This window comes from Lontra canadensis, unplaced genomic scaffold (assembly GCF_010015895.1).
Source record: "Lontra canadensis isolate GAN:19392208 unplaced genomic scaffold, GSC_riverotter_1.0 scaffold80, whole genome shotgun sequence".
In the NCBI taxonomy this organism is placed as follows: Eukaryota; Metazoa; Chordata; class Mammalia; order Carnivora; family Mustelidae; genus Lontra; species Lontra canadensis.
Genome location: NW_022631074.1, coordinates 3,374,115 through 3,393,321, shown reverse-complemented (window position 1 = coordinate 3,393,321; position 19,207 = coordinate 3,374,115).

Sequence of the window (19,207 nt, the reverse complement as noted above, 5' to 3'; positions counted from 1 at the left end):
TGGAAGGACTTCAGGGGACCAAGGAGCCTGGGATCCCAGTGAGCCTGCCTTCTGTTTCATGTATAGGTGCTTTCTTAAATGAAAAGGGTCCTTAGCTTTCATTACCTTCTTAAAGAGATCCAAGAACAGCAACAACAACAAAAATTTAAGAATCACTACATTGAGAGAAAAGGAACTCCAAACGTCCATCATACTTTTTAAAGTGGCCTGGGAAAATTGGCCTAACTTTAAATTTTTGAGTTAAAAGAAAAAAAAAGATCATTTTGTAGAGGCTGTCTAAACACTATTCAGAAAAGCCTTGATGAGGTGATCTGGGAATTATCCTTATTTTGATGGATGACCTAATACTGAGAAGACTATGCCTCAGAATCTGAAATACATATTCAGGGGTACGGGAGAGTAAAAAACTCATAGACATTTATATAGTTGAATATCAGGCACTACACACTGAATTAGGCAACTCACATACATGAATATACAGGGATCTCAAGTATCACTTGGCAGTTAGCACCATTATTCTCACTTCACAGTTTAAAAATGAAAAGCAGAAAGCTTTTCCCAATCTCTGGGAACTAAAATGGAACATGCCCCAGACTGAACTCTTCTCAGGGTTGTCTTCATGGGAGCGGGATTTGTGCTAGCCATGGGGTCCAGTGCCTGGTTTAATGTTCAGCTGTTGTTGTACTGAAATTCTTTTTTTTTTTTTTTAAGATTTTATTTATTTGACAGAGAGATAGAGAAAACACGAACAGGGGAGCAGCAGGCAGAGGGAGACGGAGGAGTAGACTCCCTGCTGAGCAGGGAGCCCAATGCGGGATTTGATCCCAGAACCCTGGGATCATGACCTGAGCTGATGGCAGATGCTTAATGACTGAGCCACCCAGGCGCCCACTGTCTTAAAACTCTTAATAAAATTTCATTTTGAAATTATGTTGTCAGTCCTGTTTTTTATTCTCCTTTTGCTAACTAGAACAAATTTGTTCTATCTTCTCTATTTTTGAAGGACACCACCAATATCTGCTTCATTAGGTAATGTTGGATACAATGACTTATCTTCAACTTTACTTCTTCTTCACCACCTTCACATCCAATTGTTGGCAAAATCCCAGCAATTCTAACCTCACAAAGTGTATCACAATGAATCCTTCTTTTCTTTGTCCCCTACCTTCAAGAGAAAAAAACCTACTCTAACAAAACTCAATCTTGATTGGAAATTGGATCTCTGCCACTTATTGCCTATAAATCTTTCAGCAAATCAATTTCTTGAATTTCTATTTTCTCGTCTATAAAATAGGAAAAATAAAAGTTACTATATATATTTAAAATCTAGAAATATAATTTGATAAATACTTAATGCAGTGCCTCTTTTTAATTTAGAGAGGGTCCCATAGGACTCTAAATTTTAATTCCCTTCTAACTTCTAACAACCCTTTATCTTGAGATCAGTTATCAGTGTATATTTCTGAGAAATATATATATTTTTTAAAGATTTAATTTATTTATTTATTTGACAGAGAGATCACAAGTAGGCAGAGAGGCAGGCAGAGAGAGAGGAGGAAGCAGGCTCCCCGTTGAGCAGAGAGCCCGATGAGGGGCTCGATCCCAGGACCCTGGGATCATGACCTGAGCTGAAGGCAGAGGCTTTAACCCACTGAGCCACCCAGGCGCCCCTGAGAAATATATTTTACCTACAAATCACTCATTCAACACTTACTGAGTATTCATTCATTCATATGAACATTTTTTTTTAAGATTTTATTTATTTACTTGAGAGAGAGAGAGAGAGAGCACGAGAGGGGAGAGGGTCAGAGGGAGAAGCAGACTCCCTGCTGAGCAGGGAGCCCCTTGGGAGACTCTATCCCAGGACTCCAGGATCATGACCTGAGCTGAAGACGGTCGCTTAACCGAGTCACCCAGGCACCCTCATATGAACATCTTTAAATGCTTCCACAAAAAACAAAAAACAAAAAAGTACCCCTAAACTTATTGATAGCACTGCTATCACGAAACGAAGTGTGTATATCCTACTTTTGAATTTGGACTGGTATGGAACAGTTTCAACCAATAGAGTGGAAATGACATCAAATGATTTATGAGGCTGGATCATAAAAGGGCATGCAGCTTCCAGCTTGTTTGCTGAAAGTCTGAGTTCTGGAGTCCTAAGGCACCCTGTAAAAGGTCCAACAACCCAGGAGCCAGCACGCTGTGAGGAAGCCAAGCCACATGGAGATGCCACACATGGACACAGAGGCACAGCCCTGTTCTTCAAAGCGTCCTGTGCAGGCACCAGACAAGTAAATGAACAAGTCTCCAGATGACGCCAATCCCCCAGTTATAAAATCATCCTCGTGTTCAAGACCTCCAGATACCGTGGAGCAGGAATAAGGGAATAAGCCGCTTCCTCTCTGCTCTGTCTGAATTTCAGAACTACAAAATCCATAAGTATTTAAACCGTAACTAAAGTTTAGATTCATGTGTTATATAGCAATTATAAGTGGAACCACTCCAAACTGAAGGGGGAAAAAAAAAAGAGGCAAGGAAAAGAAATCCCATGCATTGTATATGTCTTGGCTCCCACTTTCCTTCCAGCCTTATGTCTGACATAAGGCTGTGGCGTCGTCCCAATCCTTTGGCAATTCCTTTGCTTTCCAACCTTATTTCCCTTCTTCATACTGCTGTTCCTTATTGGAAAGCTCTTTCCTCCTTTCTTTACTCTCTTAAGATTCAGCTTGTGTACTCTTCACATGCTAGGTTGTCATTTAATCCTCCAGTCCCTCCCCCCATACGGTATATTCTTCTTCTGAATTCTGATAGAACGTTTTAATCTCACTTTAATATTTTAAACATTCACCAAACATACTTGTTCTCCATTGAATTTTTCCTAAGACAGGACTCACATGTGATTTACTACCTCGCCTACAATAAATAATTCTTTATGAGTGTTCAGTGCTTTGCTAATAACCTAGCATTGCTCTGAATCAGAGTTTTGGTATTGTGCTTGTAGCCTTGAAAAGTTTTAGTAGCTACAATATATACAGAAGTCAAGCTTTTCCCTTCAACTATTACCATGCTACTTCCTTTGTCCTTTTATATCTCCTTGTATATCCTTGACTGTTCTCTGAACAAATTTATTTTATAATCATCTATTAACTAATTTGTTAGCCATCATCGACCTCAACTTCATTTTATCCTTAAGTTGTTATTTTCTCAAAGATCCTCTAGCCTGGAACTATAGCTGATTTTACTATCTATACCACCTTACATCAGTGCGATACAATTTCCATCAACTTTTCATATAATGAAAACACTATAAAACGGGACCACATAGGCCCCAAAGAACTATATTATGCTTTAAACTTTGAATTTTACTTTATTTTAGATACTGTATATTCCCTTTCTTTCAAAAGTATTGAAAGGAATAAGAGATTATTTTAATTTTTTAAAATTACCTATATTGTGGTTACTGTACGTTTTTCTCCTTTCCCTAAATGACATACATTTGGGTTTAGGAAGAAAGGGTAAAAGAAAAGGAAATTCTCATTTACTATATATGCCAGACACTGCTGAGCAAAATCATATTACTTTATTTGTTTACCGCATCTTTTTAAAGTAAATTTCTTTCAATGGAAAGGAAAAAGATTCTTTGATATTATCAGATATTTCTGTGTCTAACCTAAATATATAAAATACTGGTCAAACTACTGAAGCAGTTTATGTATACTATAGTAAATACATATATATATATGTTTTTACCCAGTAACTACTGAGAGATAGACAACCCTAAGAAAGAACTCATATAATGTTTGTGGGATTAGGCCCTTCACAAGAGTCCTAGACATCCTGCAGCTCTCTGAATTCCCATCATGTTTTTAATCATAATTGCTTCCCTACCACCCATCTGGGCTACTATCAACAGAGGCTTATGACTTCCAGGGAAGAATAAATAGGGAGACAAGTGAATTCTTTGGAAGCTCCAGATCTTAGTGCAGATTTCTCCATAATGAAATAATGGAGTGAAGCATTTAAAAAAAGATTCAACTGAAGCAAGTACCTTTAAATAGATTATTTTCCACAAGAATCAATGGGTGCTAATGTTCCCTTGTTGGCTATAAAATCACTGGGGGAGAAATAACAATTATGGCAATCACAGCATAGTTTAACCCTATGAACTTAGATAGAAGGAAAAAAATGAGAAAAAATTTTTTTTCAAAGACCATGTTTAAGAAGGCAACACAATTAAGATGGCCATTCACAGGAGGTTTCCAGCTACTTCACCCTCTCTCCGGAAGGGACTCCGTAACATCTATGGATACCCTTGGAGGCATAACAATATGTGTTTCTGTTCATGGATTTTAGGGATTGAATATGTTATTAATCAAAAGAGTCGCTGTAGTTTCATTGCTTCTAGAATCTCCTGGGGCATCGTATACAGCTGCATTCAAAGAAAATGAACTGTTATAAACTTGATCATATTCATCCCTTGGGCTCATCTGATTACGAAATTGCCCAATGAGCTGTTACAGTATTTTCAACTAATTAGTTAACCCATACATTGGGATTTCTTTCCTTTCTTATTTTCTTTCTTGCTTGCTTTTTCTTCTTTCTTTCTTTTTTTTTTTCTTTTTTGCCCTTTTTGTACATATTTACCCTTTTTCTAACAGGGTGAATATCTCAGTGTTTGTTGTGCTGACCAAACCGTCAAATCATATCACATACCTTTTCTCCTATCACTTTTCATGAAAGGAAAATAAATGGTGCACTTTTTTTTTTTATTTTTTGCCATATTATTGATTTTAAAGTAGAGAGCAGCATTATTCAATTCAGGAACTCAGAAGCTGCATTACACTCTCAGATCATACAGTTTCCTAAATAAGCAGCTGAAGATTCAAGGGTCTTTCTGAACACAGTTATAATGAAGAAAAGACACAAGAGACACATTTTTAGTAAAAGAGATTGTCATAAAGAGGAAAAAGGAATATTTCTGTGGTGCTGCAAATTTCTCCATGAAATCGGAGTGACTCATTGAAAAAAAGAAAGAGAGAGAGAGAGAGAAAAGTCTTTCCATGTACCCAGAGAGAAGTCCATACAGTGTTGTTCCGGGTTCCCCCTTGTAACTTAAAGGGAAACTTTCACAATATCCAGAGCCCTTGATGCCCTTCAACCAAAAACGAGGAGGTCCTCAAATTTTTGTAGCAGGATCCCACTTCCATGGCACCAGCCTTGACTTCCAAATGGAACACTACATCTACAAAAGGAAAAGTGGTGGCATCTACGCCATGAATAATTAATTAATTATTTATTTATTTAAATGTAAAGAGAACCTGGTGAGAAGCTGGCGCTGGCAGCTTGTGCCATAGCGCCAGGGCCGTTGTTGGCTGCTGCACTTCTGGAGCCCTCGCTAATCAGATCCAGGCAGCCTTCTGAGAGCCGAGACTTCCTGTGGTTACTGAGTCCGGTGTCTTATGTTAACCTGCCTACCACTGCCCGGTGTAACACAGTCTCTCCTCCCGGCCATGCGGGCTTTACCGTCTCCTGACGCAACAAAGGAGATCACTCGGCAGTTCTGACCCGTGGCCCTGGCCCCGGGAAGCTCTGCGCATGTGCGGCACCGTCTTCCAGGAGCCCTCTGGGGAGGTCTTGGCGGAGGTAGGAAGAACTGAGAAAGAAGAGCGCCTCTGCTGAAAAGTCTGTGACCAAGGGGAATCTGAAGGTGAAGGGACCACCCTGGCTCCTGAGTTTTCTGCTACTTTATCTGAGTTTACCCGCTGTGTAAAGGAGCTCAGGTGTGCTCTGTGCCTCTTCGGAGACTTCTCTGAGGAAGAGTGTGGCGCTCAGCCCGCCATCAAAGACTGGTCTACAGCTTCCACTCTTCGGGCCACTGAATGGCTAAGAACAACTGCTGGGTGGTCTTAAACTGTTTCTCCGTGGACTCTAGTACAGAAAATGGCAGTAAGTGATGAGAAATAAGCAGTGTCTTCGAAGAAAAAGAAAAAGGATTCAAAAGCAAGTGTTATGGACAGATTGTATCCCCCTAAATATGAAGCAGAATGTGCTCCACTTCTTACGTTGAAGCCCCGTGTCCCTGATGTGACTGTATTTGGAGACAGGGCCTTAAGGGAGGTAATTAAGGTTAAATGAAGTCATAAGGGTGGAGACCTGGTCCCATAGGACTGATATCCTCATAAGAAGACTGAAGAGACACCAGAATTCACGTTCCCTTCCCACAAGAGCAAGGAGAAGAGGCCATCTGCAAGCCAAGAAGAGAACCATCGTCAGAAACCAACCTGATGACACTTGATCTTGGACTTCTGACCTTCAGAACTGTGAGAAAATTAATTTCTGTTTTGATGTCATCTAGTATTTGGTATTTTGTTATGTCAGCCCCAGCAGAGTGATATAGCAATAGGGGGTGAGGAATAAAAGAAAATATATAAAATTAACCTTGGACAACATATGTTTGAACTACATAGGTCCACTTATATACAGATTTTTAAAAAATAAATACAGGGGCGCCTGGGTGGCTCAGTGGGTTAAAGCCTCTGCCTTCGGCTCAGGTCGTGATCCTGGAGTTCTGGGATCAAGCCCCGCATGGGGCTCTCCACTCAGCGGGGAGCCTGATTCCCCCTTTCTCTCTGCCTGCCTCTCTGCCTACTTGTGATCTCTGTCTGATAAATAAATAAATAAAATCTTTAAAAAAATAAATACAGTACAGTATTGTAAATGTACTTTCTCTTCCCATGGCCTGAGCCTAAGGCAGAGGCTTCAACCCACTGAGCCACCCAGGCGCCCCCCCCCCATGATTTTCTTAATGACATTTTCTTTTTTATGTCATAACATAATTGTATTTATTATCTGTGCATAAATTGTATTTATCCACAATTGAAAACAAAACCAAACCAAGAAAAGAGGGAATGGCAGGAAGAGGGATTGGAGACAGCTAGTGGTGAAAACTCTTTCTACTACTTTTTTGGGTTTTCCTACAAAGGGTCAGTAGGTGGCAGAGAAGATGGGTACAAGAGAGGGGGTTTTGTTTTGTTTTGTCTTGTATTTGGTTGTGAGAGAGGAAATATTCTTAATGACATTTTCTGTTCTCTAACCTACTTTATTGTAAGACTATAAGCATGTAATACACACACAAAATATGTGTTAATTGACTGTTCATGTTATCCGTAAGACTTCTGGTCAACAGTAGGCTATTAGTATTTAAGGATTTTGGGGAATCAAATGTTATATCAGATTTTCAAAGGCATGGTATGGGGGCGGTGCTGGTGTCCCTAGCGCCTGGGTTGTTCAAGGGTCCACTGTAGTTTCAAAATAAGTGAATAAAAGTGAAGTAAGAGCCAACAAATCGTGTAAAAGTTGTATTCTTTCCAGGATAATAATAACATGGTGCTATATATTACTGTCTGTTTCAACCAAATGTGCAGTAAAACCAAAGGACTGTGCTATTTACATGTTATAGAATTTTTCAGAACCTTGTAAACTTCTCAGTTGTCTTGTAATTGCTTACAAATGGCATCATCCTTTTTTCTTTAGCATGCTTTGATTGAGATGGTGCGATGGAGACTGTGAGGGTGGTATAAAAGCTCACAGTACATTATGAGGCTACTACTAGGCCTAGATTTTTTTATTGCTGAGTAATATTTCATTGATTTCATTCATGGATTTACCATAGTTCATTTATCAGTTTATGTGCTGAAGGTCATTGAATCCAGTTGTTTCCAGTTTAGGTGCTTATAAACAGAACTGCTGTGACATTTTGTGCAGAGGTTTTTGTATGCCCGTAAGCTGTTATTTCTCTAAGTTAAATACCCAGGAGTGGGACTGGTGGGTCATATGGTAAGTGCATGTTTAATTTAAAACAAAACAAAACAAAAAACTGCCAGAGTGTTTTCCACAGTGGCTGTACTATTTTTGCATTCCTACCAGCAGTGTGTGAAAATTTTAGTTGTCTGCATCCTCAACAGCACTTTGTATGTCAGAATATTTTAATCATTCTAATAGTATGTCGTGGTATCTCTTCAGGGTTTAAGTTTGTATTTCCCTAATAGCTAATTATATTGAGCTTTTTTTTTCATGTGGTTATTAGCCATCCTTATATTCTCTTTGGTGAAGTATCTGTTCAAATCTTCTGTTTATTTTTAAATTGGGTTATTTGCTTTTGTAATAAGTTTTGAGCATTCTTATATATTAAAATTTGTCCCATTTACAGTATTTTCTGAGGACTAATCTCCAAAGGACAGTGGTTCTGATATTTTCTCCCATTGTTACTTTTTTTTTTTTTTAATTCTAGACTCAACAGAAGTATCCTTCCTCCTTGTCAAGCCTAAAACCTGCAGGCCATGTTCTTTATCCTTTTATTTGTTCTACCTTTCTCATGCACCTTCAATGTCTTTTCATTTTGGGGTTTTCAAATGGTTTTGCATGATCCATTTCTTTTCCTTTAAAGGTGAAGTCTTTATATCTAATTTAAAAAAGAGACTAATTTATGACTCGTCTCTAAATTACTACCTCCTGCTTCCCCTCACTGCTATGCTTCTTGAAAAATGTTCTTTGTATAGTTGCTATTTTCTTCTGCCAAATTTATGCAGCCCAGGCTCTGCTTTCATTATCATTCTGAAGGTGGTCTTAGAACTGTCACCAATGATCACGAGTTTTGTCTACTGGTGGCCTCTTTCTGTTTATTTACCTCTGTACATCACATGATCATTTTTGCCCACCACTTCTCTCTAGATAAAAAAAATACCACAAAGCAATCAATCATTGTAGTCACAGAGAAAGGGTAAAGTAAATAAATATTTTTGGAGGCAGAATCTTTTATGTGCTTTCAGGGAAAAAAATAATTTTTATAGGAAAATTCAGACAGATAAAGGATGAAGAAATGCTCAGAAGTTAGCATATGCTTACAGCTTAACTGAGCATACTTATATGTGAAAGACATTTGTATTCATAGCATCTTGTTTCATTTTAATTCACTTGTTCTACCATATTGAAGTATGTAAATTTGGTTTACTAATGTAATCTTCCAGTGTTCTATTTTTCTGATTTGTAAAATGGAGATTAAAAACAGTAGTTTTCCCAAAGTTTTGTAAATATTATGTGAGATGATGAATGTATTTAACACAGTATCTGAAATATAGAAAGCTAATATAGGTAAACTAACTAATATAGATAACTAATATAGGTAAACTAATTAAAAAAAATTTTTTTTCTTTTCCCATATTTCTCTAATTCATGTCAAAATTAATTTTAAAGACAAAACAATTCATTTAGCTTGAGTTTTCCTTTAGAATTAATACTGGCAATGTATAAAGTAAATATTTGGAGTTTTGGGCAGTTTTTTTTTTCTTTTAATTGTGAATGTCTGGACATAGGTAGCAGATGGTGTATATATGCCTTTTACTTAATCTGGGTGAGTAATTTCTGTGTCTCTGTGAGAACCTCTACACAAGCCAAATCTGTAGAGTTTAACAAGGTCAGTGGAAATTCTATCCTATGAATGCACTTGTACTGATAGAGAAACATGAAGTAGTTCAAATGTGACTTTGAATGCTAGTCAACAGTAAGATAATACAAAATAGTTCTGTTTATCTTTCTTAAAGATCAGTTATTTTTAACAAATTATTACATAAGTTTGTACATATAGTTCAGTTCCCAAGATTTACCTAGTGCCTTTTTCCCATTAGTTCTATAAAACACTATGCATTAATATCTTAGAGTTTTTGTTGATTTATTCTCTATAAGACAATATACACTAAAGTACTTGTGTTTTGTCTGTTTTCTTCCATAGACCCTCTTGCCTAATAATTCAGTTAAGAGTCTCTTATATAAACCATGTTGTCTTTGTTTATTTTTATTGTTGAGTATCCATCCATGCTCTTATAATTCCAGTTTTGCAAAGAAGCAAGAGCTATTAATCAAATTTAACTAAAATGGCTCTTCTTTGGACCATCTCTTTCGGCAATAGCAAAGAAGTAAATCATGTAGAAGGAATCCATTAGAATCATTATACTTAGAAAACAACATGTTTATGGCTAATTATAATAATGTCTCTTGGTAATATCTTGATGTTATACTTGAACACACAGTAGAAAATTGCTCAATGTTCCTACTTCTCTTCATCCACTGAAGATAGAACAGTTATTTCAAACCAACTTTTGTGTGTGTGTGTAGTATATATGTGTGTCAGGGAGGTGGGGAGGTTGTAACCTACTTTCTTCCTAAAATATTAAATATTATCTAGCATATATTTATGTTAAAATTGTTTTTAATTAGTTTGGCTTGTTTTTCAAAGTTGCATAAGGATCTTTATGATGTAGGGTGTCACCTCTAAAGGATGTCAAAATTTTCAGGTTTTAATTTATGTTTAATGTGGGCTTCAATATTTGCACAGTGGAATATCATCTGTTGTTTCAAATGCATTTATTATTTAGTCTTATGCATGCTTATTACAAACATTTAAACAATACAAAGTAGATGAAGCCAATGGGTTTCATCTTCACCTCTATTGGAGATAACAGAATATGGCTATCTATGTGCACACATTAAAGTTGATGAACTACAATATTATCTTGTTTATAACAATTTACCAGCTCCCGTAGAGAAAGGAAACTCAACTAGGTAGCATTAATTTGAAATTGGGCGAGCTCACTCTCTTACTTAGAGAAGGGAAATCCAGGTCAAACCTCCTGCAGCCCTTTACCTTTTCCTTCTCAAAATTTAATGTGTATACTAATCACCAAATATCTTATCTCTTTGGAAAACTATAAAAAAAATACTGTAGACTGGGTGACTTAAACAACAAATGTTTATTTCTCATAATTCTTCAGGCTAGGATGTACTAGATCAAGGCACTGATAGGATGGGCTGTCTTCTGAGAACCCACTTCCTGGCTCATTGACTTCTGACTTTGGCTTCTTTCCTTACATGGCCAGAGAGCTCTCTGGGGTCTCTTTTATAAGGACATTTGTCCCATTCATGAGGGTTCCACTCTCATCACATAAACTCCTCCCAAAGGCCCCTCCTCCTAATACCATAACATTAGGGGTTAGAATTTCAATGTAGGAATTTTGGGAGGACCTGGCACTTAGTCCATAACACCTAGGGAATCTTCTTAAATGGCAGAATGTGATTCAGTATATTTGGGGTGGAGTCTGAAATTCTGCATTTTCAGCAGGCTCCTTAATAACAGTGCTACTGCTAGCCCTAGAAGCACACTGCACAGCAAAATAGTCTATACTTCATCCCCTCCCCTCTCTAGATTTGGGTAATGCTAAAAAAAAAAAAAAGATTAAAGAAGACAATGTAGATTATACAAACTTTATTTAATACTTCAAAAGTCCTCTAAAGTTTCCATTTGGAGAACTTCAAAATGGGGCAGAAGGCAGAAAGATTTTGTAGGATAAAGAATAAAGAACAAGGAAGAGGAGAAAAATGGACACTAATAGGCTGGGGCCACATAGTCAACTCTGGGGTGAGAAGGAAAAGGAGGTAAGTCTAGAGCTCAGAGTTAGCTTGGTGTGTGGTGATTGGCTGACTGGATATACTGCGTGTATTGTCAGGTAGAGCATTTACAGTGACATGAAGTTAGGTAAGTTTCAGTTTGCTAACATGGTACCCCAGCAGGAGCAGCTGCATCTCGGGCCTAGAAGGTTATTTCAATAGTGTTACTGACTATTCTCCAATAACTTAGAATTTCTTGTGTGGAGTTGAAGCCATCTGATAATAAGCAACATACACTATTACTGATAGCGTTTTCTTTTAGACAGTGTAGAATTTGTAAACTTTTTGTTTCAGTCTTGACTATTGATAGCAGACATTGGGGAGGGACGGAGTGTAAAGATCCAAGTCTACCTTTCTACCATGATGCCAGCAATTCCCAGATCCATTCGCATAGAACTTTCCTAGTTTATTATGAGTAGGTGCTGTCTGTTTCAAGATGTCAAGTGGCTTTTCTGAGTGAGGTTTAAAGTATTCAGGTATCCCTTCAACTCTTGGAAGTCATGATTACCAAGAGAGGGAAGATACACAGTTCTGCTTAAAACAAAACAAAACAAAATAAAACAATTAAAAGTATTTTAGCATATGTGGTTTTGACAGCTTAAAGAATATAGCAATTCTTATTTTTTTAAGCAAAATATTTTATTTGCTTTTAACAATTCATTGATTCAACAAACACCCTAAGATCATTTCTAGTCCTGTATAGATCCCTAGGTATATAAATAGTGCCCAACAAAGGCAAGGACAGTATGCTTAATTCTTTCACTAACAGTTGGGCCTGAGTTTCCCTGTCATTTCTTTTAAGTTTAAAAAAGACAACTGCAGACGGAATATGGAAATGTAATTTACAAGACATGAAAGAAGAGACTTCCCTGACTTCTTTAAAAAAAAAAAAAAGCAAGCAATTTTGAAAACTCCTAATGCTATTAGTACATTTAAGACATTTCTTATATTTCTATTGCTATTCCATTTTGCTTTGTTTTCCCAGAATGACTTGCTATTTGTGGGCAATTGTCTGGAAATGGTAGGGAATTATTTTTAAATTGTAGGCATCAGTATACTACAAAGCTTTTACATCAAGCACTGGCTTATATAAATTTATAAAAAGAATTATATTGAAAAGGAGCTAAACTCAAATAGTTTGAATCATCCAGACATTTTCAGTAGTCAGGAACTGAGGTTCTTTTACTTGTAAACACAAAGACTAGTTTAACAACAGGCTTTGTTTTTGCATAAGTTGCTGCATAAATTACTCCTTAGTAGAACTCAGAGAAAATTACTGCTCCATCCTTCCCTGCAGGAATATTTTGCAGGAAAACTAATTAACAGTACCTTCCATGTACCACAAAGCTGCAGAACATCACAGTGTCATCATCTCTGGCAACCATATCCCTATATGGTTTATTATTAAACTCTTCTTTGGTTAGGAAAGAACTCAAGGTGCATCCTGCTTGGAATTCTTTGTTAAGAGATTAGCAACGGACAATGTATTTGCCTTCCATGAGGCCATAGTTCTTGGACCTTTGTATTTCAAAGATGAGTCTGTAGCGTAGCAAAAAGAAAAACAAAACAGGGAAATGGGCATGTGTTGTACACAACTAATTGAATCAAAATACGTGCTTTAAATAAATCACTAACTATAAATCAGTGTCATTTCTAAAATATAATAATCGTAAGTAGGGAAAATCTCTGAGAAGATAGAGTACTAAAGAGGGGCTCCTGTGGCTCAGTGGGTTAAGTGTCTGACTCTTGGTTTCAGCTCAGGTCATGATCTCAGGGTCCTGAGATCGAGTTCTGCTCTGGGCTCCATGCTCAGTTCCATGTTCTGCTTAGATTCACTCTCCCTCTCCCTCTGCCCCTCCTGCTCATGCCTCTCTCTCTCTCTCTCTCTCAAATAAAACACTCTGAAAAAAATTTAAAAAAGGAGTACTAAAGATCAACTAGGATAGTTGTTCTCATCTGTCAGTAAATCGTTCTTATTCTCAGACCATGTAATTGATGTATGTTTTCTGATTACCTGTTTTTTTGTTTGTTCGTTTTATTTTCTTTTTTTTTTTTTAAATTTTTTATTTTTTCAGCGTAACAGTATTCATTATTTTTGCACCACACCCAGTGCTCCATGCAATCCATGCCCTCTACAATACCCACCACCTGGATCCCCCAACCTCCCACCTCCCGCCCCTTCAAAACCCTCAGATTGTTTTTCAGAGTCCATAGTCTCTCATGGTTCATCTCCCCTTCCAATTTCCCTGAACTCCCTTCCCTCCATCTCCCCTTGTCCTCCATGCTATTTGTTATGCTCCACAAATAAGTGAAACCATATGATAATTGACTCTCTTTGCTTGACTTATTTCACTCAGCATAATCTCTTCCAGTCCCGTCCATGTTGCTACAAAAGTTGGGTACTCATCCTTTCTTTTTTTTTTTTTTTCTTCTTTTAAGGTGTTTATTTTTTTTTCTTTTTTTTTTTATAATTTTATTTTTTATAAACATATATATATATATATTTTTTTTTTTCCCCCAGGGGTACAGGTCTGTGAATCTCCACGTTTACAAACTTCACGTTTGTTCGTTTTATTTTCTAAGTGGAGTACAACTAACTACAAGCTGGTGAAAGCTATTTCAGGTTACAGTTCAGGTATAACATTGGGAATTTTTCCCTTGTCAGAAGTGATTGGCTATGATTTCTGATTCATCTTAGAATTAAGCCTATTAGAAATCCAGTGAACTAGAATTTAGTGGAATTTGTTGTATAGTTTACAGCTTTAGAAAAGAAAGGAGTGATAGATTTTTATTCTTAAAAAAAAAAGGGTCTCTTCATTGCACTATTTTCTTTTCTTTTAAAGATTTATTTATTTATTTTTAGAGAGAATGGGGAAGAGGCAGAGAGGAAGAATCTTCAAGCAGACTTCCCACTGAGCAAAGAGCCTGATGCAGGGCTCAATCCTATGACCCATGAGATCAGTACCTGAGCCAAAACCAAGAATAGAATCCTTAACTGACTGAGCCACTTAGGCATCCCTTATGCTCTTCTAAATCAATAATAAAATAAAATTTTACTATAGAAAAAATGTATATACAAAAATAGACCAATATCTTCCTTTCAGCCTTATACATCTTCTTGTTAGTGAAACCAAGAGTCATGCGTACTTGGAAGACGGGAGGATGTTAGCATTTCTCTAGTTAAACATGTACCTCAATGGTACTATGAAATATTCATGCTAAATCATGTTCTCAATTGCTGTGATACTTACTTCTTAAAACTTCTTCTGCAGCAGATACAAGTACTTTTGAGGGGGAATAGAAATTGAGCCATTGAAATTTTTTCACTGATGAATGTATTATATGTATATTTAATTAGTCATCATAATTTGAGATATCTGAAGCAATAATTATGCAATAATGCTTGGTTCACATAACAGTGGATCCCTTGAGAGCTCATAAAATATGATGCAATTTAAAATATATTAAATATATTCATCTTCCTGGAATAAGAAAACATACTGCAAAATCCAAGCTAAAGCAAAGACCAGTTCAAGAAATTAGTCTCTGGAATAAAATTTAACTTTATGTGCTCATTTTGAAAGATGACTAGAAATAAAACTTGGGAAAGAAAGATAAACAGTGTCATTTTCTAATAGCATAATTATTCTATGTTGGGGGAAATAAATAATATTACAATATTTTAAATGTATTATTATATTTAAGACACTCATTAAAAGAATGATAACCCATTTGATTCTACTTAATGAAACCTAAAAAAAATCAGTACATAATTAAATAAAAATGGGGTGTGCAATAACTATTATTTGGTTGAATTAAGCATCTAGTGCGGCGCTGGGCACTTGGTAGATATTTAGTAAATATATGCTTAATGAATAATGACTGTAAAGGCAGTTGTGTTCTTTTCTCATTTGTCTAATAGTGTTTCTGTGTGTCCCTATTACATTACATAAATGACCTGAGATTTAAATTTGATTTCCAAAGTTTAAAAGACTAGATGAGCATATAGATATACTTATTCATAAGAAAAATAACTATATAATTTTTAAGTGTGGAATTCACAAAGCAGTGAAATAATTTATTTCTGTTATGAAAAACTTACAGTTAGGGAATTTTCAGTCCATGTGTATGTTTTTCATGTGGTAGGAAATGTGTTTTATGTTCAGTAAGTTCTATAGGAAAACATATGCAGTAAAAAATTGAAAATTCAGAATTTGTTTTAGAAAACTTGGTCACATGATAATCTACACATCAAATGCAAAGGAAGCAAACTGCTGCAGGAAAAAAAAAATCATGTCCTCTTGAGTACAAGAAGTGAATGATTGCCAAAGGAAATATTCATTGTGGCAAGTATGTATACGTTGATCCCAAAGATACACAGATTGGTTTGCTGGAACAGCAATCATATAAATCATCTTATTAAGCCCTTTATTATCAATAGCTTTTGAATGCAAAATAGGAGATTCTTTTCCATAAGAAAACAATAATTTTATCCTGGACAGAAGTTCCCTTTTCAAAGAGGCTTTGTTACAAGACTCTATGTTGAAGACAGTTTTACTGAGAATGTGAAGGCAGCTTGTCTCAGTGTGATGATTTGTATTGACATTGCATTTTGGGACACAGCCTACTAGTACATAGAAATGTATACTAAACTTTTTTTTTTTAATTTTTTAAGACCTTTTTTTTTTCATTTGATAGAGATCACAAGTAGGCAGAGAGGCACGCAGAGAGAGAGAGGAAGGGAAGCAGGCTCCAGCCGAGCAGAGAGCCCGATGCAGGGCTCGATCCCAGAACACTGGGATCATGTCCTGAGCCGAAGGCAGAGGCTTTAACCCACAGAGCCACCCAGGCGCCCCTATACTAAACTTTAATTGTGAGATAGTGAGCTAGAAATATAGAGGTCAGTTTTATAGAGTATTTCAATGTGGCACAGAGGAATATTGTAATATATGTCAGGAATTATAGATTTTATATCAATTAACATTTTATTTGAAGTAACATTGTTTACTTTCACTGTTTTAAGTGGATATGTATCTAATACCAAATTCTTAAGTATTAACTGAAGATTCTCTATTATGTATTACTACTCTAATGAATGTTTCATAAAACTTATAAGACGTTTTACTCATGACTATGTGCAGCAATCAAATAAGCACTGTGCCTTCACAGAAAATTCTGAAGTGTCAACATATGGTTACTAATTTTGTTTTCACTTAGATAGGGGTCAGCAAATTTTTTCTGTAAAGGACAAGATAGTAAGTATTTTAGGTTTTGTTGGCCAAGAGGCAAAATTGAGCATATTATGAAGGCACTTATGTAACAAGAGGAAAAAATACATTTTTGCTATTTTTATACATTGAATTCAAAATATAATAACAACCTAGTATAATTATAGAATTATTTTAATAACATTTCATCTAATTGAGGTTCAAATTAATCTTCCCTATTATAAAAATTGATTGCAAATATTCATTTGTTAATGTTGATCTGAAATGAAATTTTAAAATTTCATCTTTGAAAATGATTTTCAAGTATAGATACTGCCAAATACTGATATCAGTCCACTAGCATATGATTTTAATTGCACGTATTTGTCCCTTAGAAGGAAGTTAGAATTCGATCATATTATTCTCTTGATATTTGTCTCTTACTATGTCACTCCATTGCAAAGTAATCATTCCCAATCAGAAGTTGAGGTGGAAGCTTCTCAAGTTTGAAGTTACATGGATTTTGAAATAAGGAAATTTTCTTTGTATTTTCATGATGATGGGACGCATGCTGTTGGAGCCTCAGTTTGATCTTGGAAAATGTACAATCTTTAAATATTTATGGAAATGGAAATCTTTTAACTTTTGACAAAGGAATACATGAATAGAGCAACTTGACATTGCTGATAATTCATAGAACATTAGTTAACTAAATGACACAGTCTACATTCCACATACAAGCACAGTTTTGCCTTGTAATTGTAGGTTGAATTCATTAAGAAACATTTTCAAGTCTGCAGCAGAAGCTAATCTCCAACACCATTCAGTAATCGTTAATATTGTCCAAGGGCAATTCTCTTTGAGAAAGATATTCCAGTCTTTAAGCTGAAAAACGGTTAACTTGTGTTAACCCATCAAACTTCCATGTGGGTAGGACAAGTCAGGACATTCAGCTTCTATTTCAGACAGAAAAAAAAAAGATTATAGAACCACCCAACAGAGTGAATGAAATTTACAGTGATGCTGCTGGCTAATAATGTGGTAGATTCAAATATTATGTGGAAAGTACTTGTTGATGAATAATAAATACAGACTTAAACACCTTAAACACAAGTTTTGTAAATTTATCCAAACTTGCCTTTTTCTGTTCCACATCAGTTGATTTTTCCCAGCATCAGCTGAAATACATTTTAGCAGAATCTACTTATGGTTGTACTCAATTAGTATTTCTCAACTTCTTTAAAAATACTGTCACTTGATAGTTGTTTCCAAGCACGTCGTTCAGAGGGAATGATTCTTCAGGCACTTCAGACTCTATATTGACTTTTCATATAAATAACCAAGAATTATTAGAAGCATGTGTTGGTTCATACAAAAACCTCAGGAGTCGTTTACCTTATTCTTTAGTTGATTATTGATGGTCTTCCAACTCTTTAAGCAACTGTTCTTGCAGGGAGGTTAACTGTCTTTATAATGTAAGTGTGCAATAGCCGTACATAGCTCTCCAGCAGTGTAAAAACAGGTGGCAAGCTAGATTTGGCCCATTTGCCATAGGTTGTGAACATTTGTACAGTGTGATGATTCTGACAGATGTATAATTTATTTTTTTAAAGATTTATTTATTTTGAGAGAGAGAGAGCGAGCAAGAGTGGGGGGAAGGGGCAGAGGGAGAGAGAGGTCACAGGCAGACTTCCCACTGAGCAAGGAGCCTGATGTGAGGCTGCATGTGGGCCTGCATGCAGGGCTCAATCCCATGGCCTGAGCTGAAACAGAGTTGGATGCTTAACTGACTGAGCCACCCAGGTGCCCCTAGAGAGAGGTACAATTCTTGACACAGAGTGGGTCCTTGATAAATGACTATTAATTAAAAGTATGTATGCATATACACACACATATATACATATTATATATATACATACAAAGGTGTATATATGTTTATACATTAGTGCATGTTATTATTATTTTGTATTTGAGTTCAAGTAAATGTAGATATAAATGGAAATATAAACTATAATACCTTCCTTGGGATACCTGTAATACCTACCTTGGGATACCAATAGTACCTACCTTGGGATAGGATTATGTGCTAGAGATAGTTCACATCAGCTAACTAGAGTCAGTTACTCAAATTACTGACATTTTTGAGCTGAAGATTAAATTACATACACTTAAATACATTTTACTAGAAAGGTAACACATTGAATTTCATCTGTTTAATTATCATACCACAGATTCCCTTTTTCTATGTCCTTAAGGTTATTTATTCTATTGTATCTTTATGGTGCAAATACTGTGTGAAGATGTGCATCTATTAATTTCTTCCCAAACCTGTACTCAAGTGACTATTCATTGTACACATTAAAACAGGCTATGGTGGTTATTTACATACAATGTACATACAATGTAGCAAATGTTGCAAATCAGGACTTGATTTATAGTTTTGTTAATTGTCAAGACTTAAGAAATGGAGTAAGTGCTAATAATGCTGATTAAGTGTA